Source organism: Emydura macquarii, unplaced genomic scaffold (genome assembly GCF_026122565.2).
Source record: "Emydura macquarii macquarii isolate MOO-44397 ecotype Brisbane River unplaced genomic scaffold, CSIRO-AGI_Emac_v2 contig_1253, whole genome shotgun sequence".
In the NCBI taxonomy this organism is placed as follows: domain Eukaryota; kingdom Metazoa; phylum Chordata; order Testudines; family Chelidae; genus Emydura; species Emydura macquarii.
The window spans coordinates 74,025,655-74,051,658 of record NW_027131390.1 but is presented as its reverse complement, the minus strand read 5'-3'; the positions used below and the strand labels follow the sequence as shown (position 1 = coordinate 74,051,658).

Below are 26,004 nucleotides of genomic sequence, written 5' to 3'. Positions count from 1 at the left end.
TCTAATGAACTTAACCATACAGTTTTTGATGTTTAAAAAGTACAAAGTTATTAAAAGCTGATATTTACTAGTAATCCATTTTTACTTTGACAGCTGAGTATTTGAAAGGGAAGAACCCAAAGCAGGATGATTACAGGCCACATAACATAGAATTGACTACACAAACTGGATTATATGTAGGGTAGGGTAAACAAGTTTGACTTTGGCAATTAATGATGCAATCATTTTTATAAAAAAGATGAACGGAATCTTTTGTGCCGTTCCTAACCATTCAGATAACTTCCTTCACAAATTATCTTATATATTCAGGTGTTCCTTTAATTCCTGAGTCCCAGCCAAGACTGAAAGCAGGAAGTTGAAACTATCTGGAGAATGAACTCTTTGCAGGGTAGTTCTGTCTTAATTGGATTCAGGAAGTATCAGAAGTCCCACAAGCCTGCTTGAAGAAAAAGACTGCTTGAATCCAGTTTTTATTAACATAAATGGTTTGGGGCTAAGCAGCCACACCCACAGTCTTTTAAGGGTATTTATCCTATTCTACCCTATGGAGATTTATTCACTGATAGTAACTAATTTACAAGCATCTAGGCAGAATCCTTCAAAAAATAGTAATCAGCAATCCAAAACATTTCAGAATCACTATTGTAAGCGTTAGCCTTTTGGACCCTTACTATAAAATAATGTAAGGTGTTTTTTTTTTAAATATAGGGGAGAGAATTCTGTTGTATTGCAAAATGAAACGATTCAAGGTAAATAGTGTTATAAAATGATATAATTTTCACTGACAATGTAAAAATGGATGGAAGTGCCAGGTGAATTAGAAGGTGAAATAACACGTCATGATCTGGCAGTGCATTTACCACAAATAACTCAAGTTTAAGAAAAATTATATTCCTCAAAAATGTTGATTACATATAAAAATGTATCAACTTCCAGCAGGGGGAGCTCTAACTCTGGAAACACTTTCGTGGTTGCTGAAGCTTTTATTTACCTGATTGGGTTGTACATACTCTTCCAAGTATGTGCAACAAAGTCTTCTATCCCAGTCATCTGTAATATGACCACCAGACATAATTTTGCCAAACAAGTAATGGAGATCTTCCCAGGGTACCTAGAACAAGAAAAGTATTTTTAAAGTGCAGGGTTTGATTTGAAAGGAAATGAAATAATTATGCAGCCAAACAGCAGAGGCTAGCTGGTGTATCAGGATTGCTACCCTCAGTGAAGAAAGATTCATTCTTTTTGCCAGTCAGGTTCAGAACAACAGTTGATGGGGCAGAAAATTTCCACCAGTCTACTTGTCACACAAGAGAGTCGCACAAAGTCATCCTTCATAGAATGTGTTAATCATCTTTAAAATTTGTATTAAAAATAAAAACCCAGTGTTGCACATGTAGGAAACAACAGGATTAGGTACGGCACATTTATCAATGTATTCATGGATGGCACATGCTTACCTAAATGAGTTTAAGGAAATGCAAAAATACTTGAGAATTAGCTTTCAGGTTGTTGTAGAGAACATGGACAGAAATTGTGAGGTCCCCATTGTTAAATAGGTACTTTCTGTTCCAGCTCTGAGGTCCAAATTTCTGCCACTCAGTCACACAGGCATGATAGTAGCAAAGTGAAAAACAGAATAGTCTTGAATTCCCATTATCAGCTACATGATCAAGAATGTTCTGAAAGATCAGAGAGATTTCACTTATTCGGGAGACATCATCAATTTGAAAAGCACATTTCTGTGTGAAGATTTTGTACCTCCTACAATTATCAGTAACACTGCAGATTACTAAAACTGACAGGAGTTAGTGACAAAAGTATCTCCGCTATTTTTTGCAGCTTGTTTACTTTGTGCATTTGTCAGCACTTTCTGTGTCATTGTTTCCCCTGTACAGTCAGCTACCTGTTTTATTCCTTGCTAAGAGACTCCCATAAACATCAAGAGAGGAACAAAAAAAGCCTTTGCAATTTCTAAAGGGATTTAAAGATGATTTTCAGACCTTACTATTTAAAATGTGAAATTCCAGAAAATAGATGTTTGGAATTAGGCAATTTCTCCAAAAATTAAAGTTAATGGTCCCCCTTTAATGTGACTATTCAAGTTAAAGAGCTAATTGATTTCTGCGACTGTGTCTGTTCAACGTCACTTACACTTATTAACTGTATCAGTGTTTGTGTGTCTTTTAAATATCAATAAAAGTATTTTAATTAAGAACACATTCTATAAAATGGTAACAAGTTGAGAGAAAAATCTGATGATCTTTCCAAGTTATGTTTCATATTACATATGATCAAAACACTTAGGACTGGATCCTTAGCTGGTATAAATTGGCATAGCCCCATTGAAATCAATAAGGTTCACTGATTGACACCAGATGAGGATCTAGCCCCATACACAGTAAATGTACAAGATATTCTAATGGCACGGGGCACAAAAATTCATGTTCTTGCATCTGAATTAAAACACTAAATGAAACTAGAACAAAATAATTTCTCATTTCTACACTACAGTAATTATCTGTAATGTCTGTAAACTCTGTTTCCCATGCACACAGGCATATATTTAACCAGAAGACATATTTCATGCTGCAGAATGAGAGGATCTAATTTATTGTTTGATGTACATTTACACCATTATAAGACAATTTTGTGAATGGATCTTTATGAAATGAAGTTTATTCTGTTCTATTATCTCATAGCCTGCAGTAGCTGTTAGTGATTTTTCAATTTTAAATGGCTTTAAAATGATAAATTTAATAATCCAATTTTTGTATTTTGTAACTCTTGTGATGTTTTACTTGCCTGGTCAAAATTATTCAGTGCAGCATGAAGATTAGCCAGCATTCCAGTGGGTGGCTCATTGGTTATTTTAATAGAGTTTTCCAGAATCCCCTGTGGAATGACATGTTCTTTAGGAGAAGGGGCAGGTTCAGCACTCATAAAAGCCTGATAGTCTGGGTGACTTCCTTCACTGTGTTTCTCCAGTAATTCCTCTAATGTGTCAAGCCACTTTGCTACAAGATGAATATTCTGGGCAAGGGGGTGGGGAGGTAGGAGACAGAAATAGGCTTCCCAGTGAGCTATTGATTTGAAATATGAAACATTTTATTGATACAAGCAAATCCAACGCATAAGGAAACAGTTCGATATAGCACAACATTTGAAAAAATCATGTGCATCTGTTTAGCACAATATACTGCATAATGACAGCAGTATTCCCCATTTGTATCTATTCATCGGATTATACAGAGTAACAATTCTTTTTGCCACACATTTATTTATTGAATGATTTTTTTAATGGATAATAAATGAATAAATCAGATAGCATGTGTTTGGTAAAATACTTTAGTCAACTCCCTACCACACAAGGCAGATGCAGTTCACATTTTATGTGATATTCAATGACCCATTAATACACACACCTTGATATGGAGTTATAAGCTTCTCTTTTGGAAGAGACAAAGGAAGTTTGTAATCATTATTTAGCACTGTTTTACCTAGACATACATTATTTTGAAAAGCTTCCGTTTTTACACTGCAATGCAGCACTGTTGTAATGAAGAGCTTTGACTTACTTGAAGTATAACCTAGTGGCCTTCTTTTGATGCTTTTACCACAGCTATTTCTGCTACAGCTTCCTGTCCTTGACCCAGAGGTACATTGTGAAGTTTTCCGGCATCAATGGTAAATTCAAGCTTGTTCTCTAAACAGAACAATATATCATATCACTTCAACCCAAAGAATTAAAATTGCTCAAAGAATCACATACTGTACACAGAGAATTTAAATGATACATATCATATAAGTCACTAAACTGAAAACAAAACAAAAAAAACCCTTCAAAATATAATTTCTTTATATCAGCTGGGTAATATGTTTTATTCCTTTGTGCTTCTTACGCTATAAAATTGCAGATACAGTATGAGGCAACCCAAAAGGAGAACAACCAACTAATTCCCACTGAAGAACTCACTACCTACACATATAAATGCAATTATACCACAAAAATGCACTTGTTGGTAAGGTAATGTATAAAAATTACTTCTGACTAAAACAACATGAACTGCTAAACAACTGCTAAACAGCTGCACATCCTATCTATGTACACACAGTACAAGAGTTAACTAGAAGTCATTACACTGAAATTGGCTGTGTGGAAGGTGGTCTTGGCATAAGGAAAGATGAGCTGAGATTAACACATTTGTCTCTTACCAAAGTTACTGGGTGAAATTATCCTCAGTTACACCCAGGCAAAACTATTGACTTATACTTGTCTAACCAAAACAGAAGCTGGCCCTTTATTTTTTCACAAGAGAGCAACAAACAATTGCATTGTATGCTGAGTCAAGCACTACAATTGTCATATGTATGTTTTCCAAATGTAATATATTTCATACATTAACATGTAACTGTACTCAACAATAATGGAGATTCCTTATTTTTTTCTCTGGAGGTATTAACTGTAATAGCATTAATTACATGAATTCTTTTAGTATTTATGTGCATGAGTATGAGTTCCACTCCATTTCAGTAGAAAGTATGTTACTTGTAAACATTCCCTTTTGTGCAACCTTAACAGACATGTTTGACCTGGACTTACCTAATGAGTCAACTCCAGGAGATAAAATGAAAAATATTGGGGGAAGCAAGACTGCTTTTTTAAAAAACTATTTTGCAAACTCAGTTTTATACCTCTGTACATATTTGGTTTCAAATTTCTCTTCAACAAAGTTCCTATAAATTCAGAGTTGCAAATGATAAAGCTTCAGGGAAACCAACATTTAAAAATCTATAGAAAAAACATCTATACTACATAGTATTTTATCATGACTCATATTTGGTAGAAATTCAAGTACAAAACACTTAAGGCTCACTTTGGGGGAAAAATCTGTCCCTCAAAGTGTAAAGGTTAGTAATCCAACCTAACTCCATAGGTCATCTGAGCTGTTCTCATGGCTCACATCATAATCAGCTTCTGAAGGGAACTTTTCGTTTTCCATTCCTGTGAAAAATTTTGGACATTCTGATTCCACCACTTTTTTCTCCCCAAAAACAAAGGTCATGAATGGGGTCCTAAGCTCCTACAAATGAAAATAGTTGTAGGAATTATGCGGAAAACTGTTTGGTTACTTATGTAAATGTTTTGTCTTGCAGCTTTTACTTATGAATAAGGAAATCGATGCTTGTGAACTTGACTTCTTACTTCAGAATTAATACTGACCACTGCTAAAACAGCCTACTGGATTTTCTCACTAGCTCTGCATGGAGTGCAATTAAGGTGTAGTATGTACCCAGGAACCTGGGTAGGCATGCAAGGAAGACCACAAACATTGTTTAAAAACAAACAAACCTGTGCAAATATTGTCTAGTTATTTTTATGGTATTTCCTGGCTCAGGCGGAACCAAATAGCACTGGAATGTCATATTGAATTTCCAGAACTGAGAGGTTTGGATAAGCAATCAAATTTTTAGATGGTAATCAAAGCTGAATCAGAACTATCTAAGGTTAGCACATTGACAGCTTTTGGCGACTGCTTTATAGAAATCAAAAGTAAACACAAAACCACTACAGTATTTACTGTCTGGTGGAAGGACATGTCAGTTGCCAACATTTGGAATTTACTCGGGAAGCATTTCAGCTAAATGTTAGTAGCCACCACTGAGTTACCTGCCATCAGAGCAGCAAAAAATGTGACAAATAAACCACTGACTGCAAGTGCTCCTTTCAAACAGAACAGGAAATTTTTTTGGAGGGAGAAAGAAGGGAAGGAGCATCCCTGCCCCTGGTGGAGATCATTATTCTCCAGAAACTGGTAAACCAATCCTGGCTCATGTAGATACTTGAGAATGGGAAATGTTTTGTCTTTGAAATGCACCAGATTACATGTAGCTTCAAAGGGTGTTCATGGGGAAGACACCCCTGGGACCTCCTTACAAGGGCTTTATTTCTTGCCTGCAAATTAGTCAGTTCAAAACACCGCTCCCCTCATCTCATAACCCTCAAATCAAACTCTACAGATGCCATTTGCAAAATGGGGGGGAGGGGGATTAAGAAAGAAAAGAGACTATTTCAGAGAAGACAAAAATATTTCTAAAAAATAAAGCAAGGAGCTGTATAGCCAGGAATAAGAGGCAGTTCAGCTGGCAAGTAATATACTGACATTCTGATGGATTTTTGAGGCATTTCAATAAATCCCTCTTTTCCTCAACTTCAGCCGGGGCTCACTGAAACAGCTACATGTTCCACGTGGCAGCCAGACAATAGCATCTAAATTATTTTTAAGAAAGCACCCACAGCATTACGATGACTACAACTAAATCCTTTTTAGAGGAGAGAAGGGGGGTGGGGAGGAAGATCAACAAATGTATTGAGCTCTTTGTGTAGTGCATCACTGACATTTCCCAACTCCCTCAGTCAGGTTTTGTTTTGTTTTTTTCAGAAACCTGGTAAAATGCACTTAAGGATTTAAGGTTATCGTCTGTCTCTCTGTCTAACTTCTGACATCAACTGTCTCAGTCAACTGTAACAGGAGGGCAACACAATGGATCCTGGTAAATCAGGGAGGGCTTTTTTTCCAACTTCACTGCCCCCTCACCCCCATTTCTTCCTCACATAAGAGAGATGCCATCTGTTCGTAGCCCTAACATGCATATATTTGATTTCCATTCAGTAATAGCTAACAGAAAAAAAAGATTATCAAGCAGTCTAAAGCACTCATCAGCATTAGTAGTCTCTCCCAGCCAATGTTTTTTCTGTACCTCCGAAGATTTAGTGACAAAATGGAGACAGACAAGTACTGTCATTGCCTAGAATTATTCATCGCTCTGGTAGAGGACCATTTATTCAAAGGCACAGAACATGGCTGGAGTAAGGAAATACGGAGCTCTGGGGTCAGAAAGCTTTAGGAGCCCCAAATGAGGGGAGGGATGTTTAATTTATAGTTTTGTGTGCTCTAGTTTGCATTCATATAGCAAGCAATATTACTTGGTGCTATGCTATCAAGATGCTACATTAGAAAACATCATTACCAAGCAACAGTGTTTCACAGGAACAAACCATCCCGATGTGCAGAAAGAATAGCAAATATGGTAGGTGTCCAGCTTGGCTTAACAAAGAAGCCTTTGGTGAACTTAAACACAAAAAAGAAGCTTACAAAAAGTGGAAACTTGGTCAGATGACTAGGGAGGATTATAAAAATGCTCCTCGAACATGCAGGAATGAAATCAGGAAGGCCAAAGCACAATTGGAGTTGCAGCTAGCAAGGGATGTGAAGGGGAACAAGAAGGGTTTCTACAGGTATGTTACCAACAAGAGGAAGATTAGGGAAAGTGTGGGCCCCTTACAGAATGGGGGAAGCAACCTAGTGACAGAGGATGTGGAGAAAGTTGAGGTACTCAATTCCTTTTTTGCCTCTGTCTTCACAGACAAGGTCAGCTCCCAGACTACTGCACTGGGCGGCACAGAATGGGAAGGAAGTGAACATCCCGCAGTGCTGAAGGAACAGGTCCAACACTATTTAGAAAGATTGGACATACACAAGTCCCTGGGGCCAGCTGCAATGCACCCGAGGGTGCTGAGGGAGTTGGCTGATGCGATTTCAGAGCCATTGGCTATTATCTTTGAAAGCTCGTGGCAATTGGGGGAGGTCCCTGATGACTGGAAAAAAGTAAATATAGTGCCCATCTTCAAGAAAGGGAGGAAAGAGGATCCAGGGAACTACAGACCAGTCAGCCTCACCTCAATCCCTGGAAAAAATCATGGAGCAGGTCCTCAAGGAATCCATTTTAAGACACTTGGAAGAGAGGAAGGTGATCAGGAACAGTCAACATGGATTCACCAAGGAAAAGTGACCAACCTGATTGCTTTCTATGAAGAGGTGACTGGCTCTATGGATGTGGGGAAAGCGGTGGACGTGATATATTTTGACTTTAGCAAAGCTTTTGATACGGTCTCTCACAGTATTCTTATCAGCAAGTTAAAGAAGTATGGGTTGGATGAATGGACTATAAAATGGATAGAGAACTGGCTAGAGCATAGGGCTCAACGAGTAGTGATCAATGGTCCATGTCTAGCTGGCAGCCAGTCACAAGCGGAGTGCCCCAGGGGTCGGTCCTGGGGCTGGTTTTGTTCAACATCTTCATCAATGATCTGGAGGATGGGGTAGATTGCACCCTCAGCAAGTTTGCAGATGACACTAAGCTGGGGGGAGTGGTAGATACCTGGAAGGTAGGGATAGGATACAGAAGGACCTAAACAAACTGGAGGATTGGGCCAAAAGAAATCTGATGAGGTTCAACAAGGACAAATGCGGAGTCCTGCACTTAGGACAGAAGAATCCCATGCACAGCTACAGACTGGGGACCGACGAGCTAGGCAGCAGTTCTGCAGAAAAGGACCTGGGGGTAACAGTGGATAAGAAGCTGGATATGAGTCAGCAGTGTGCCCTGGTTGTCAAAAAGGCTAATAGCATATTGGGTTGCACTAATAGGAGCATTGCCAGCAGATCGCGGGAAGTGATTATTCTCCTCTATTTGGCATTGGTGAGGCTGCATTTGGAGTATTGTGTCCAGTTTTGGGATGTGGACAAGTTGGAGAGAGTCCAGCGGAGGGCAACAAAAATGATTAGGGGGCTGGAGCACAAGACTTATGAGGAGAGGCTGAGGGAACTAGGCTTGTTCAGTCTGCAGAAGAGAAGAATGAGGGTAGATTTGATAGCAGCCTTTAACTACCTGAAAGGGGGTTCCAGGGAGGATGGAGCTAGGCTGTTCTCAGTTTTGGCAGATGACAGAACAAGGAGCAACGGTCTCAAGTTGAAGTAGGGGAGATCTAGGTTGGACATTAGGAAAAAGTTTTTCACGAGGAGGGTGGTGAAGCACTGGAATGGGTTACCTAGGGAGGTGGTGGAATCTCCATCCTTAGAGGTTTTTAAGCTGCAGCTTGACAAAGCCCTGGCTGGGATGATTTAGCTGAGGTTAGTCCTGCTCTGAGCAGGGGGTTGGACTAGATGACCTCCTGAGGTCCCTTCCAACTCTATGAGTCTATGATGCAATGTCACCTTGCAAGGCTGCAAAAAATCTGTATACTTTGAGGCTAGGGGTGTCGGCATTAAGATATGGCTCCAAAAATCAGCTCTGTACAAAAGTGTTCACAGGGTTCCATGTTTAGTGTATCTCAGTCCATGACTTGAGCTCAAATGTGTGCAGTTTATCGGTAAAAAACATCTTTTGCCTAACTGCCAGCCCAGCAAACTCCTCTTGGGATCTAAAAGTCAAGCAGGGTTTTTTCCTTCTTATCAGTGCTAATGATTTGGTAGGCCAAGTCCTGCCCTCAGTTACATCTGATGCCATCTCATTGAAAGCAAGGGACTCTACATTTGGAACTTAATTAATGATTCAGTTGAGCCCAGTTTGTGGTCGTCATGAAGTAGCGCTAAAAAGAAAAGAAACAAATATGCATTTTGTCACCCAGAGAAGGAGACATGACTGGATATCATGGAGCAGCTCTGCTGGAACAGATGGTGCCAATTTGACTTAATGACTTTCCAAAGTAGAATGGCACATTAATACTAAATTTCTTAATGGTCTGATCTTTGTCCTAGTCTCTTCTCTCATTTTCTGCATTTCTCTGCACTCTTACTCTCCATTCCTGAGTCCTAGATACCTAGGTCAGTAGGGACAAGCTAGTCTGACCTCCTGTATAGCACAGACCATAGATCTTCCCCAAAATAATTCCTAGCGGAGATCTTTTGGAAGGAACTTCGCATCTTGATTTTAAAATAGTGAGAGAGAATCCACCACAAACCTTGGCGAATTGTTCCAGTGGTTAATTACTCTCACGTTTAAATTATCTGTCCATCTCCTATTTCTTCTCTTTCAGTCCATCCTCTTGTCTCACCCTTCTCTTCCTTTCTTCTTCCTCCTGGCCACTTCTTTAATTAAAGCAGCTTTTGTATGTCCAGAGCCTTTCCACTTTGTCACACCACTACTCTGTTCCCACTGTAAGATGGCAGTGGAGCAGGGAGTAGGGCAGACCTTGGAGCACAGGAGATGTATGGGCAGCCCTCCCACACTGTGAAGTAACTGGCACCATGTTAAAACAGTGGAATACAGCCAGGAAAATGGCTGAGAAGCAAGCTGCATCATTGCATGGGGACCCCAGGAAGCTATGCTTGTGCTTCAGATTAGCTAATTTGTTTAGCTATTAATTTATCACAAGAATCAGAGGCTATTTACAAAGATGGAGGTAGAGGGGAAGGCATCAGCCCAGCAGTGTTATGCAGTTCAGCTGCAGGGAAACTCCCTATACAGGCTACTGGCTGGGTTTTGATGCAGGACTTGTGGAAGGCCAGTGGATCCAAGGTTATGTACAGGTGAAACTACGGGCATAAGGAAAGAGTTAATTAAAGCAAAGGCTACCGAAACCTTGAGGTTGCAATAGACACGGCAGAGCAGCTCTGCTGCTGCTGAGGGGTATGGGGAGAGGATTCCCTATATGTCCTTAGGGCTGCTTACCCGAAGCCCAGCTGCTAGTGCACAGAGTGATGGGCAATCTACAATACAGCTGTGCAAATCAAATATTGCATAAGCAGAGTCAGAAGCTGATCTGTCTGGCAAACCTCCTGATTTCTACATTATGTCAAAATACATGAGTCAACATTTCATTTTTCCAAATTTTCAGTAATTTCATTGCCCTTTTCTTGTCCTTTATATCCTATACCCTGATGACATTTTGGAACCATATTTTAGGAGCTTAATTCAATCAAATGATCCACGGGAACTCCCAGGAGATACCTTTGATTTAATGCTAGATTTGTTCTAATGGTTAGCATTTCTGACAATGAAATGTTATTCTGCTCCAGTTAATTTTTAGGCAAAACATGCTGTATTTTTACATGAGTCAGGAATGCATGTTCTTTTTTTGCAGGTCAGTTAGAAAGTAAAAAAAAACCAACCAAACAGAGCTCCCCATTGCTTAGTGCTGAGCACCCACAAAGAGAGCAGAGGGTGCACAGCACCTTGCTGGATCAAGCCCATAATATATCTCCCACTGTGATAAACTTAAAGGTGACTGTAGGTGACCTGAAAGGAGTTGGGGATAAGATACAGCTCAAGAACTACTATTTGGATCTGGTACAGGTGTTATTCAAACCTCCAAACTTAAAAATACTAGCAGTGTCTGAATATCAGCTTGCATGGCCTCTTTCCCCTTCTCCACATTGGGTTTAGCTTCCTCCTTCACCACAACACATATTCAACAAGCCAAGCCAAACCAACCCCTCTCCCAAAATGACCATCTTCCTCCAGGACCCGGCAACTCACATCCCAATAGATCCTGGGCCCTTCTCTTCTGTCCCCATTTATTTTTTCTAAAATGAACTTGTAGCTAAGGCCTGTGCCCATCATACAACTCCATCCCTGAACCCAGGACTGCAATGTCTGGGTTAAGAGGCAAAGACATACTCAGAGAAATTTCCAAGCATGCGGGGGGAGAGGGAGGAGGGACAGGAGAGGAAAGCACTTTATACCAAATCAGAGAACATTACACAATACTCTTCCGTGCCTTCCCCCACTGGGTTGTGTGTGTGAAAGCCATGCCAGCCTTGGGGGGCAAACTATATCATTTTAAAAATGAATCCAGCGCCCATATTTTGCTCCCAGGATGATTAATGGGAAAAATCAACCCTCTTCACTGGGATAACTTTCCAGGGATGATGACTTTTATGATATTGTTTTGGTGCCCTAAGAAAGCAGCTGGGAGTACTGTGGAAATAGCACACACAGTCCCCAGGGAGCATCTCAGACTCAGAGTAACATAGATGGACCAAAGACCAACTCTCCAGCAGCTCAGCAGAACCAGCCTTCAGCATAAGCAGCTCAAGCACCAGTACGGGGTCCTAGCTGAAATGTACAAACCAGTTCAATCTCTCCCACCCCTCCCCAAACATAGAAAGGTGTCTCACTAACACACATACTGCACCTGGAAAGCTAACTGGTGAACTGAAAGCTAACTGTGAAGGTAAGCTTGTCTCTTTCAAATCAACCACGACTGCTGTAAATAAAAGTGGAGTATGTCACACAGTCAATCTGGTTGTTTACCCTCTCCCTCCCACTAGCAGAGGGTTCTGCCTGCTGCACTGCTTTGTGAAACACACCATGAAAAGCCTATGACAGAAGGGAGACAAGGGTGTAAGCCAATGGTAACACTAGATTAAAACAGCAGCACACAAACATATTGATCTCTTCCTGAATAGTAACCTTGAGCGAGAACTGATATATTGGATTGATTTTATTCAGCTCATCCATGAGGAAAGACAGCAGGGAAGCTCTTGCCACTTCTGGCCGATAATACTCATGAGCCTCATTGATCTTTGCTTTGTTGACTTTTGCTTCCAAAACCTGCAATATACCGGAGATACAGAAACTGTGCATGAAGAACGGGACCTGTCCTGAACAAGATAGATCTGACTCAGTAAGCAGCATAGAGATGCATGTCTTGAGGAAACCCAGAAGGTTTGAAAATTATGGAGGCAGCATCAACTTTTTGGTCTGTTTCTGCAAGGTTCTGAGAGCCTTAGGTTTGGCAAGGTTCAAGATGTGACGTACTCTCAACTCTCATTACAGTTAATGAGAGCTGAAAGCACTCAGGCCTAGCAGGAGACGCACATCCTTTGAAGGATCAGGCCCCTGAGGAGGCCACAAAATTAATAACAATATGAACTTCTTTCCCCAGCTTCAGTTACCTTTAAAATCATTTCAGAAAATTAGAAATTCAAAGCTCCATATCCTAAAATTATTTTACATGCTGCACTCCCAGTAAGGCCATGCAGTTTTGAGTGCAGACATTGCAGGACTGGGTCCCAAATATTTAATTTCAACCCATTTGTTTCTCACTGCTCAAACATTTTAAAAGAAAAGAAAAGAAATCAGTGATTACTTTCCCTCAATGGTTTTTGTGAACTGAGAATAGAGAGAAGACACAGAAAGTATACATCTACTGTATATGCCCATGGCAAATGCAGCTGCTTGTAACATGCTAGAACATCTGCAGGAACATGACATTCATGCAGAATCACACCCATTAGAATGTAGCTTTATACAGAGAGCAGTTTAGTTATGAAAGCAACATAAATCTATTTTATAATAGCTTTGCCCACCGCCTCCTCTTGTTCCTTGTACATAATTTTAACTGAAGAATACTGTCAAATTGTTCATAATAGGACAAATCCTCAAGTCTTGTATCTTTTTTTTACACAATCCTTAGTAGTCTGAGTAATGTCATGGCAAAAAATGACTAAGGATTTCAGGATCTGGCCCTTTTTGCATTAATAGCCACTCTGCAATTGTATCTCTTCTGGAGAGGCATGAAGCTATCAAAAGTATGACAGGAGGAAAAGGTCAATGTCTATCTGAAACAGCTAAACTCATTCCTGGCAGAGCTGATCACATTTGGCAAGATGCACTGGTAGTCTGCAGACACTAGGCAACAAGGGCCCGAGTTTCTATTCCCCTGCACCTTGTGCCATCATTTACACAAGTGCAAAGTGAGTGGTAAAAATGCTACCATTCCAACTTTGCACTGATGTAAATGACGGCACAAGATCCATGGCAATGGACAATCAGGTTCCTCAAATGTGAATTTTTTGTGGAGCTCTCAACAACCCCTTCCCTGGTTTGTTCATAAGTCCCAGCTAAACCCTCCTCCTTAGGATTCACACTCAACCATTTTTAAAGGGAAGTGTTCTAAAAGGTTCTTTTAAACTCCAGTCTGTCACAACAAACTCTTTCAAAAGAGTTCTGAGACTTCAGTTTATTTGATGCCTTCTTTTGCAAGAGGATTTTAATTGAATGTTTGCTGTCTGCTGCTGTTTTATCAATATAGGTTGTTTCCTTTGGAATGTAGAGTTTTATCAAACTGAGGATTTTTATAGGGGACTGATTTATACTAAAGTTATCTAGGGGCTGTGTAATGAGGACACTACACTAAGACAAATACAAGCCTGCAGCTAATGTGCAGATTCACTATTTACTGGGTTTCTTGGAGACATCTTACTTGCAGTCTCCTGAGGAGAGTTCAGGCAGGATGCATACACACGCGGTAATCAGCTCCATCCCCATTCTCGCATCCTTCACTCTGACTTCAGGGCTCAGGCAAGCCTGGTGGAAGAGTAGCCCCGCAGGGTTCACAGCTACATCTGATGAAGTGGGTTGCAGCCCATGAAAGCTTATGCCACAGAAATTTGTTAGTCTTTAAAGTGCTACAGGACTTTCGTTGGTTTTGCTGTATGCAGACTAACACAGCTACCCCTCTGCAGCTCTATAGAGCTTCACGGCACTTATGAATCCTCTCTACCTAAGGAAGCCCTTCAGAAGTAAGAGCCTTCCTCTTAAAGAGACAATATGCTATCACATGATTAATGGTCTGAGATATTCTGTATTTGTTTAATCTATTCAGAGTTGGGGAAGGGATGGGGTAATTGGGTCTCTGTGTTCTGATCTGGTTTGAATGCTGACATCTTCAGATTTTTTGGTCATGTCACTTCATCACCACTTCATTTTCCCTATCTGTAAAACAGGGATGAACTGTGTATTTTCCTACCTAACAGGGATGAATTGAGGATGAATTAGTTAGTTTGTAAAGCATTTTGAAGATGAAAAAGAGATGTAAGTGCTACATATTTATTACTGGTATCACATGACTTTTTATACTTATGAATATAATATTTCTCTCTAAACTGCATATGAACCATGACATTAAAATGCAATGATTTCTAATATTAGCTTCTTGGTTTGTATGCTTAGCACTGTTTGCACAAGAGATGCAAAAATGTACACCAGCATAGCAGAAATTAATATAGAGCTCCAAAATGTGTATTGCATTTATCACATTCAAGTTAGCTTCTTGAGTTCCTCAATTTGCATGTGGTACATTATGCATCCAGTAAAAGGATTTTCCATATTGGACATATGTTTTTACAGTCAGTTCTGACTGCTTAGATCCAGAGGAAACAACTCAAGTGATCGAATCTGACTGCCTGCATTTCACTGGAGTAATTCTTGCACTGTTCCCTTCTGTGTTTTATATATTCTCCTTGAGCCCTTGGTAGTTAGTGCCTAGGTGCTTTTTGAAAAACCCACTACAGGCCTATCTACATCAGTGCCTAAATACCTTTCAAAACCTGGCCCTTTGGTTTTATGACCGAGCAAACAACCAACAATTCAATACAGTGCAATCTCAACATAATTCTAAACCAAACAACATAGAAAAATATCAGCAAGTGTTTGGCTCATAAGATACTCTGAAAAGAGATAAGTGTCTAAGAAAAGCTAATTTTCAGTTAACAGTCACATATGAAATGTAAAACATCAATCTAATTCTCTTCTTGCAGTTTTTTATTTTGAATTTATTAAAGGATTTCATTGTGATTAAAACATTTTATAATGATCAGTGCACAAATTAGAGAGAGATTCTACTACACTACATACACATGCAGTTTCGCTTATATACATAACTGAGGTTGTTACTCGTGGAAAAAGAGCTATTAAAGAGAATCTCTGAAACACTGAGATCCTCACAGATTAATATGTTGAAAAAGAGAGGTTATGCAATAAGTATAATTATGAAAGAAAAACATCTGGTTTTGATCAAAAAGAGCCATTTTCATTTTATCAAAATGATCATTATTGTTGCTGATCTGATTCTTTTCATAGTTTACTTTTATTTCTATTTCTGCTGCTGTGTGTTTTGTTGTTTCCAGCTTCTCAACCAGTAGTGTATCCCCAAGGAAATTACTTTTGGCAGCCAAAAGGCGTGTCAGTAATTTATCCTCAAGCATTTTCAACTCAATTTTAAAATAATTTTGCTGCTTTGTGAGTTCAGATTGAAATGAAGATGGTGAGTTTGCACATCTATAAATCAAACCATGCTAATATAGGAAATATGCATCTCTCTTCTTCAAATACACTGACCTCCTAAGCCTTCATTATAAGCCTTGCTTTTAGTAATTAAGTTTTGGATTAACATCAGAAAGAAGAAAAGGTATAAATTGTGACCTTTTTCCTGAATATTATTAAGCAGACTTAAACCAGAAAAATTTGCTAATTATTGGCTATAGAGTCCACCCTAATAACTGTGAGTTGAACATCCAGATTTATGTCTGAGCATATCTTACAATTATTTCAGTGTACACCACACACCAGTCATGTAATTCTCTTTCAGGCATAAACATGTGCAACAGGGAAAAACTCATACACAACATTAATAGCTTCAAAGCCACGGAAAACCTGAGGCATTATCCCCTGGGCTCAGAGGGGTAGTAGCTGAGCAGACATGGCCAGGGGAGTGGCCTAAGTGTACACACCCTTGATGATTTGCAGAGAATCATGACCCCAAATGTTTATCAATCTGAGGGAATCCATGTGGCATGCCTGCCCCAACAATAGCTGCAGAAGTAGCTCAGTGACCTCACTGACATTGGTCCCTGGTCTCCAGTTGCACTTTTGCAGTGAGTACAAACCATCGGCCAGGAGCATTAATTTCTCAGCACTTAGCTGTAAGAAAATCTGTGGGGTTCTGAAAGGAATATGCTATCTATAGGCAGCTTCCCATATCCCTTGCAATTACTGATACCTCCAACCCCCAAACTAGTAGAGTCCCACACTTGTAGAGAGGCTGAGGAGAAGCTGCTGGGGAAGGAATTATGTGGGCTCTGCTCATAGGTTCTGCTTTGGCATTCTTCAGGGCCCAGTCCACATGATCCTTCCAATGAGTTCATTTGTCAAGTTACATTGCTTTATCTCTTTCCCCTTTAGGTCTTAGCTTTTTTTCACCACAGTTATCAAAGTGCAGCTTTCTCAGTGAGGATTATGTACATGCCAACTCCAAAGTATTAACACAGTTATTTTCAGTTACCCTAGATTGAAAAAAATCGATGCCAGAATTTTTACAAGTATAAAATGTGCATTTATTCCACCCTCTAAAAACTCTTTTTGATGAGACCAAGCATAAGATATTTCAGTCCAAAACGACATTTCCAATGGCTGAAAGATGAGCTTATAAAGGACATAGCCATCTCAAACAGAACTATAGTGTTGCTACTGCAATGCTCAATTAGCAAAATTCAGACTTGCTGTAAGTCCACCTCATGGGGAGGGAAGCGTTAGGGTAACATTTTCAAAAGTGCCCAAGTCACTTAGCATTTTCAAAGTCCCATTTTCAAAAATGACTTGGACACTTAGGATTTAAGGCTTATTTAAAGTCCATAGAACAATCTCCTAAATGCCTAGAACCCAAAATCCTTTTGCAAATCCATGTTATGCTCCTAAATTAAATACTTAGGCACTTTTGAAAAATGCACCCTTCACAATATCTACACTGCAAACAAAAACACAACAAAACAAAAAAAGACATGTGTCAGCGAGCCTTAGAGCCCAGGTCAACTGACTCGAGCTCACACTATGGTGCTAAAAATAGCAGAGTAGACATTAGTACTTGGGCTGGAGCCAGGGCTCTGAGATCCACCCCCCTCACCAAGTTTCAGAGCCCTGGCTCCAGCCCAAGCCCACATGTCTATGCTGCTATTTTTCACCCCATAGTGCGAGACCAAGTAAGTTGACTTGGGCTCTGAGACTCATTGCCGTGGGTCTTTGTTTTTGCAGCATAGATGTACCCAATGAGGAGACAATGCATCTTCCAGCTTGTTTAGCCACACCCTCTTCCAGCCAAGCCCCAACCAGATTGCTGAGCCAGCCAGCTCCTGCCCCTTCCCACAGAGGAGTACGAGCTGCAGGTGGCTTGCTGTGATGCTCATCCCCCATATCCAGTGGACAGCCTAGAGAGCCCACAGCCTGGTTTCACCAACAGAAGAGGCTAACCCTTTTTCTTCATTTCAGACACTCCCAGGGCCAGGGGCATTTGAGCCTGGGGTTTTGCTATGGAGAATTTGAAAGACAGAGGCATTTCTGAATTCAAAGATGAGTCCACATTTGGATTTTGAATCCCACTAAAATGTGGGAATATTTAGGTCCATGATTTTGGTTCAGGTCCATCTATCTAGCACACATAAAAACATTACACTGATTCAATACAGACACAAGAGCTACATATGATAGTCATACTATGATGTAACTCATGATGCCTGATAACACAATGGGACAAAATCTTCTCTTATTCAGTCATACAGGTGTAAATCCCGAGTAACTCCATGAATATTTGTAGAGTTACTTCAGATTGACACTAGTGTATGGGAGATTAAAATATGACCACTGAGCACAATGAACAAAAGTTCACCTGCATGCCTGCTGGGCTATATACATTAGTATATCTATTGATGAAAGTGAAAAAGCTTGGTGTGCTGGTCCCTCCAGCAACTGGAGGAGTCAGTCTAAAGAGCAATAACTAACATCACAAATGTTACAGTAAACACACACACACACGCACACCTTGAAGGGATCTAAATCTGGTCTTTCCAAATTGACAACACGTGCCAACAACTGATCTTCTAAACAAACTTGAGTAACAGGGAAATTGATTAAAGTGTTCTGGGCCAGGATTTCTGGTTTGTAGGGGGATTTGTGTGGAGGATCTGCCAGAATTTACAGTGAAACTTACATTCCTTCTGTCTTATATACCCTCAAGGGGGGAAAAAGGAACAGAGCAATAGGAAATGAGTGTACTTCTTCTGAACAAATAAAATGTGAGTGAGAGAAAGTAGTTTGACTGAAAAGTGAAAGGGATGCCTGGCTCAGCTAGTCAACAAGTCAGAGAGAGAGAGACTTGTAGAGCTTATTGTAACAGAAAGTGTGCGTTTCAAAATTAATTCAAATTCAGAATTGCAACCAAAATATAATTAGTAGCAGTAACTTTGTGAGTTTCAGCATGCCAGGAAATCTCTTGTTGAATCAAATGTCTCCCAAGGGAGTGAGAATTAAAGCTGCCTTTCCACTCTGAGCTGGTGCACACTGTCACGCTGGCTGGATTAGGGGGGGCCCTTGAGGTGTATTCCGGAGCTCTGATTACTCCCTTCTATACCAATCTCGCGTTGGGGGTGTCACGCTGGCTAGATTCGGGGGAGGGGGCATTTATTATATTATTTAACATCAGTTTGTCAAAATCATAATAATTCATATGAGTTATGCCGTGTCAGGTACCGTTAGAAAGGCTAGAATATGCTAAGTAAAATGATAATGTTTATGTTCATGTGTGTAATGGAAGATATGGATATGGTTGATATATCTGTATTTCAAATTGTGCTGTGTGTGGGCAATACCCCAGACAGGATGGCTGCAGCACTAGCCTGCTTAATGGCCCATTAAGAAATTCACAGGTATGGGGGCCCAGGGGGAGAAGCCAGGGATATACCTGATGAGTCACCAGGACTTGCTCATGTGACTCTGGATTCCATTTTGTTCCTGTAAAATTCCACAAGCAGCATGGCAAAGACCAAAGGACATAAAAGGCAGCTGCATGACATCCATTTTGTCTTTAGTCTATCTTTAGTCTCCAGCCTACCTCTGGATCAACTCATCTACAACTGAACTGAACTGAAGCTGTGAAACAAAGGACTGAGACCCATCCAGGTACTGGATGTACACGAGAGGGACTATACAAGCCTGCAAACTCCACAAATTCTACTAGAAACCTGATATATATGGACTTTCAAATCATTTGTATGTATCTGATTGATTTAATCCTTTAACACTTCTCTTATAATTTGTTTCTTTCTTTTTATAATAAACCTTTAGTTTTAGTTACTAAAGGATTGGCTGGCAGCATGGTATTTTGGGTAAGATCTAAACTTATATTGATCTGGTACTGTGGCTGACCCTTTGGGGTCAGGAGAAACCTTTTTGGTAAAGAGCATAGAGTTTTAAATAACTGGTCTCTTTACTGGACCTAGGGACTGACTGGGAGCCAGAGACTGAAATGCAGTGAAGGGGACTGTGTATATTTTTATTTTGGCTTCTTGATAACCAGTGTGGGGAATCAGAAGCACTGTTTGTGGCTGGTTGGGAAGTCTGACTTCAGTGTCATCCACAAGTGTTGGAAGAATCTGCCCTCCTTTTACAGCCTGCCCTGACCTTGGCATTTTCAGGTGGCTACCCTAGGCATAGACGGGTCACATTAGTGGATCAGTAGTCAGTGTCAGCATAAGGAGTTGTCTGCATGTAGTTGCACTAGGGGGGTGTCATGACTGAGTAAGGATGCTCTCAATAGGCAGTTAGAAGCAAGATTTAAAGTTAGGTGGGGGAAATTAAGATATCAAGAGAAAAATGGTAAAAGGATTAGTACAGGAATGTAGGGATTGTGATGATTCAATTTTGTTCCTCAATTTAACCTCTTTGATTAGAGATCTTCACAGCTGCTGTAATTAGAACTAAGCTTCAAGTGTCAGGAATTTATTCCTGTGGCTTACTTCTTTCTTCTAGTATGATTGAAGAGTAGAGAAAGGGACCTGAAGGAATTCTGCGCTATTCCATTCACAGATTTCTCTCGTGTCTAAATTGTAGGTAGGAGCTGCATATGGCAACCTTCCCAGCGTTAAGTGTTTAAAAGAGATTAGACAAGCTGGGTAATGTAACAAACTGGGATGCATGATCCCTCTAGTCAGACACAATCTTGGGTGGTAGACACCATGACCATGAGAGATGGGATATTCTCAGTTTCTGGCAGGGCCATGGGATGGAAGGAAGAATCCCTGGTAGTTGCACAAAGGGGTGTAGATGCATCTAAACTAGAGGGAAGGAAAGAGTTCAGGATTATAATGGGAAGGAGGGGGAAATGTCACAAGATAAAAGGGGGAACGAATAGCTGAGGACCCACTCATATTACCCCTTCCTCTATTTAAAGCACTATCTCAGAGAGGAGGATATACGACTTGAATTGAGGGGGATACAGCTCTCAAGGTCAAACTAGTGAAATAAAGAAATCAAGTTAATAAAGTGCAGGGAGAAGGATCCATTCCAGCCACTCCTCCTCTTGGGGAGAGGAGACAAGAGCACTGTTAAATGTTGCCTATTCTTGATCCCTGCGTGGCATCACCGAGGCATAACCCTTCCTGTGCTACAGCAGGGAAGTAAGGAAGAGTCCATATTGGTGTGCTGAGTAACACGACCCATGTGGGTCTCACAAGGTCCCCAGGTAGTACAGCCAGGATTGTGCACACAGAACCAGGCACAAACGTTAGTTTGCCCCTGTCAAGTGTGCACAAGTGAAAAGCCACACAGGGAAGGGTTGAGCAGCTGGAAGAAGATGCAGCTGGGCCCAACAGTTCAGGGATGCAGTACCCAGATCGTAGCATACCCATCCCACAGATGCCAGAGGAGAACTTTGATGAAAAGATACATTAAATATATATAAACGTAAGTGGAGAGATGGCTGATGACATAAATGGTATCTGAAACAGATAGGTCATAAACAGCATTACCTTCCTTTCTCTAGCATATGCCTTCCAAGCAGTGGATCAAGTACAGGATCAATGGTTTCCCCTGAGTTCTCTATCAAAACAGGATCTCCAGCATCTGACCTATAATATCAACATACCTGGAAAAATCCACAGGGTTTGGGGAGAGACATGGATACAATGCTGAAGATACTAGCAGTGCACGCTGTTCATTATTTCACTGGATACTTTGATAAGCTTAAAGGAAGAAAACAGTTTAGTAGAGTTTTTAATGCTTCATGGGATATAAAGAAAACATCTTACACAATATCAGCAGTTCAGGATAAAATTAGCCCCCACATCTCTTCAATATCTCAACAAATAAATGTTTCTATTCCTACTAATACTGGTAGCTGCCAACTAGCTCTGCCTGACTCAAATGGATGACTTTCAAATCTGAGCCATGTCTGCTTTTTATCCATTTGATCCCCCTGGAGCTGGGATCAATCAATAGAGGCCAATGTTCACAGTTTGTAAGAATAGTGACATGTATCGCTAGGCAAGGTCTTCATTGTTCCATTTAGCAATTGTTGCATCACCCACCTGCATGGAGATTGGTTCAAGACCTTCCATCATTGGAATGGGGACCTAAAATAATAAAAGTTAACTTTTAAATTCCTAGTTTCAATGGCTTGTGTGTTACAATATCTTTCCACCCATATTTGTAATGCATGTAAAGAACAAGCTGCATCAACAGGAAAAAATGCAGTATGCTGCTTAACTTTTTACTAATCAACACATGAATGTAAGAACTGGATTAAATTTTAAACACTCAAAAGACAGGGAATACACAAATTAAAATGATCATATTTAACTCTCCAGTGCTGCACATATGGAAAACAATTGGACTGTCTGCGACATTAATTGAAGTAATTTGGGTTATACATGCACGAGGGCAGAAGTAGGTTCATTGTATATTAAACCTTCGGCAGTATAATCAGTACCTGATGGGCCAATTTCCACTCTCAGCTACACTATCTCATAGCTATAAGAAATCCTTTGTCTTCAAATAAGTTACTTCAGACTTAGGGTGATATAACTGAGAGCAGAATTCAGCTCTACACATGCAACGTGTACAAGTTACCTTCACTTTTTTGTATTTCCTGACAGTAGCATGTTTAAAAGTATGGCCTTAATATTACATTAATGTAAATGCGTGTATTTTATTTCCATGTTAAAAAAAAAAAAGGGCGGGGGGGAGATTTGGGCCCAAATTTTGCTCTGTATTAGCACAAAGTTGCTCTAACACAGGCTTACCCAGCCCATAGAGCAGGGGTAATCAATTATTGTTTGTTAAGGTCCAAATTTCTTGGTCAAGGTCTAGTCAAGGTCCAGCCTCCAGAGAAAATAATAACACTATTGATAATAATCAGTAAATAAAAAGTTTTCACAGTCTGTTCAAAGGCATCTGGTGGTCCGAATTTGGCCCGTGGTCCACCTATTGTCTATCCCTGCCCTAGAGGGTTCCTCTTTTCCTTTGGCGCCCACTAGTCCTCCCATTGTTGCAAAGGGAAGTGGAGACACGTTTTCTTTATGCACTGAAAATCCCTTTGTTGCTAGGATGGTCCCTGGATGTTCTTGGGAGCCCACATAATAATTTAGAACAGCTCCCAGAGGCCAGCCTGGCATCCAGACAGCACCAGGCTCAGGAGAGGGTAAAAGCAGCCTCAAGCCAACTTTGCACACCCCTCGCCTCCTGAGCTGCACCTAGCCCTCTCGCTGGCCAAAGCACATAATTCACAAAACACTAATTACTATACAGCTTTCACTGTTAGCTTCCACATTGTCATAGACAAAGGATGGAACGCCACAGTGAAATTGCAGCACAAAACACTGGTATTATGTAATTACAATATTTTATAATGACTTCAATAAGATTGTTACTTAAAACTTACTCTAAGTGATTCAGAATAGAAACACCTCAAACAAATTAGTTAATCATATAAAACCCTTTATGCTGGTTTTTTTTTTTTTTTTAAATGTCTCTCTTTCTTTCTCTGCTTTGTAATTAGCTTGGAGACTGGCCTTCAGTCAAAACTAGCCACCTGGAAAGTTTCAGCTTGTAACATTCAGCTTTTTGTGAATTATGAATGTGCAAAAAAGACTTTTTACAGTAGAAAAAATACGTTTCCCCCCCATACTTGCATAATTCAATACCAATGAATGGATTTTAAACAGGCTTGCAAAAAAAAAAAAAAAAAATCACATTTCAACTGAAACGAAGCATGAAAAATTTCAGATGTAAAGGAAATTTTCATCTGAAGGAAAGTTATGAACATGAAACAACAGCAGGTTAAAATGGAAGTCACAATGCAACCTTAACTATAGCATTCACTACACAAGCAATGCTATAACTAAACACTACATCTTGCTCTACTGGTGCACAATGGAGGGGAGAGAATACAGTATTAACCCTCAGGCAAGAAGCCGGGAAGCTTCTCTCCACGGCACTAAGCAGAATGCTGCTTGGGCCTGGCAATTGCTCTGGGTTGCACACCATTTCCCCATAGTCTGTGGTTAGTCTGCATGTCTAGTCCTTATCAGCTAGTGAATGTTTCAAACAGCAGCAAGCTCTAGCCAGTGGCATAATTTGCTCTTGTTCAGGAGTTTGCGCTTTGTTGATTTATTATTGCCAAATGTACCTTCCTATACCCTTACATTTTCCGCCTCCCACCCCCATTGGCGGCAGCGAGTATGGTGGGGAGCAGGAGTGGCAGTGGCAGATGCCACCCAGCGGCAGGGGGGAGGGGAGAAGGGGGCGGGGCGTGATGGGCTGTGCCCCGGAGCCCTGCCTTTCACTTCCTGGCCTGATCCCTGAGGTTCCCTACTTGCACCCAGCGTGGGGGCAGGAGGGTTGGGAGGACACTTGCTCCCACAACAGTGGGTGCCCTCGGCTGCTGGCAGGATGTTAAGGCCCAGCAGCACCTGGCCGCCTGTGACAGCAGGAGGTAGCTCTTCTGAGGAGGGCCCAGCTGGCCAGCGCCCAGTGGCATGTCCCCCACTCCGTGATACGCCACTGCTCTGCAAATGAACCGGCATACGAAATAAAAGCAGCACATAGGAGCACATCTCCACACAGTTTTCTCTTCTTCACAATCCTAAGGGACGGACTGAGCCCATCTCACATCTTCTGCCTACAATACAAGGATTAAAGATCATATGTTAATTAATTGTTTACAAATAAACTGCAGAAAGGTAGTTGTTATTGCTCTGGTATCATGTGGGGTCACTCACACTTGTTAGCAATAAGTCAAAGAGTTTGGAGTTTGCATATCGCCCAAACAGTTATTGTGTACCACGTATAGTGTGTTCAAAGTTATGTGGATCTACTGCGGGTTGTTTTTTGGCAGTGGGGTGACAAGATCCAGTCAACAGCAAAGGTACAGCGAGGCTGCATAGTTTCAGGAATTTCTATGGAAGGGTTAAAGCTTCATCATGGGTCTGGCTGGCTATGGGGATTGGTAATATCTCTGATATCCAGATGACTTATGCAAATCCAATTCAGGGTATGAGTGGTGGAATTGTTGCTGAAAATGGCTGCTGGGTGATTTATATGAAATAAGTTGGTGGTCTCAGTTCCATGATTAGCAGGCAGATGACCACAGCATTATTGGCACCAATCAGAGGCCAAAGATTGAATGGACACAGATGGAACTAACCGCACAGGGCCTAGAGATGATCTTTTGTGTCAGGGCTCAGGGACACTGGTGGAATGGCAGGGGAAACTTACACTGCCACTGCCTGTTTCAGGGCTTGATCTTTCATCCAGTAAAGTTAATAGGAGATTTGCCTTTGACTTCAACTGGTGCACGATTGAGCCCTTGTTCCTTTTCCTGTGGCAAGAGAACTTCAGCTTCCAAGCCTGTTCATTCAGTACTTTCCCCTAGGAATTAGACGAGAAAACACAAGCACTGGTTATTTGTTAGTATAGTAATGATTTTCAGGATGAAATTCCTTTTAGTTTAAAAAATCAATATATATATATTAATGCAATAGAAAGATCTACTTATGTAGCACTTATATAGCACTTCATCAGAGGGAATTCTGGGAAAGATTACCTTTCTAGTATTTGCCAGAGCAACGTGCAACTATCACTGCAGCAATGGCTTTGGCATAAAACTAAAGAAATAATATTTTCTCAGCAAAAATTAAAATGAAAAGAAATCCTCTTGTTCACTAGGGCTGGATTCACTTCGTATAGGTTACCCAACAGCCATCCAATGGTAACAGCTTTGGGTCATTGCTGACCTGAGTTAAATTTGACACAATTCCATAGAGGTGATAGTATCCCATCACCAGTCTCTTATGATATCCAGTCTCTTCGCTGAACTGTTGCTTTGCAAGGTGCCTGGTGAAGGGCTTGCCACCAAAATTCACCTTACTGTTGTCTTCATCTAGTGACTGACTCACTTTTCTTTCCTTTCATCTCGGTCTCCTCCTTTAGATTCTTTTTCATTATACATCCCCCTTTTCCTCTCTCTGTTGATATTCTAGTGCTTGTTAACCACAGCAGGGGGTTATGGTGGAACCAAACAATATGATATGCTAGGTGGAAGAAAATATTATC

General features: G+C 40.7%; 1 pseudogene; it reads right to left on the bottom strand.

The window, feature by feature from the left end:
- Positions 1-925: 925 nt before the first annotated feature.
- The window catches only part of LOC137152986 (dynein beta chain, ciliary-like), a 201,167-nt pseudogene continuing 176,088 nt past the window's right edge, over positions 926-26,004 (bottom strand).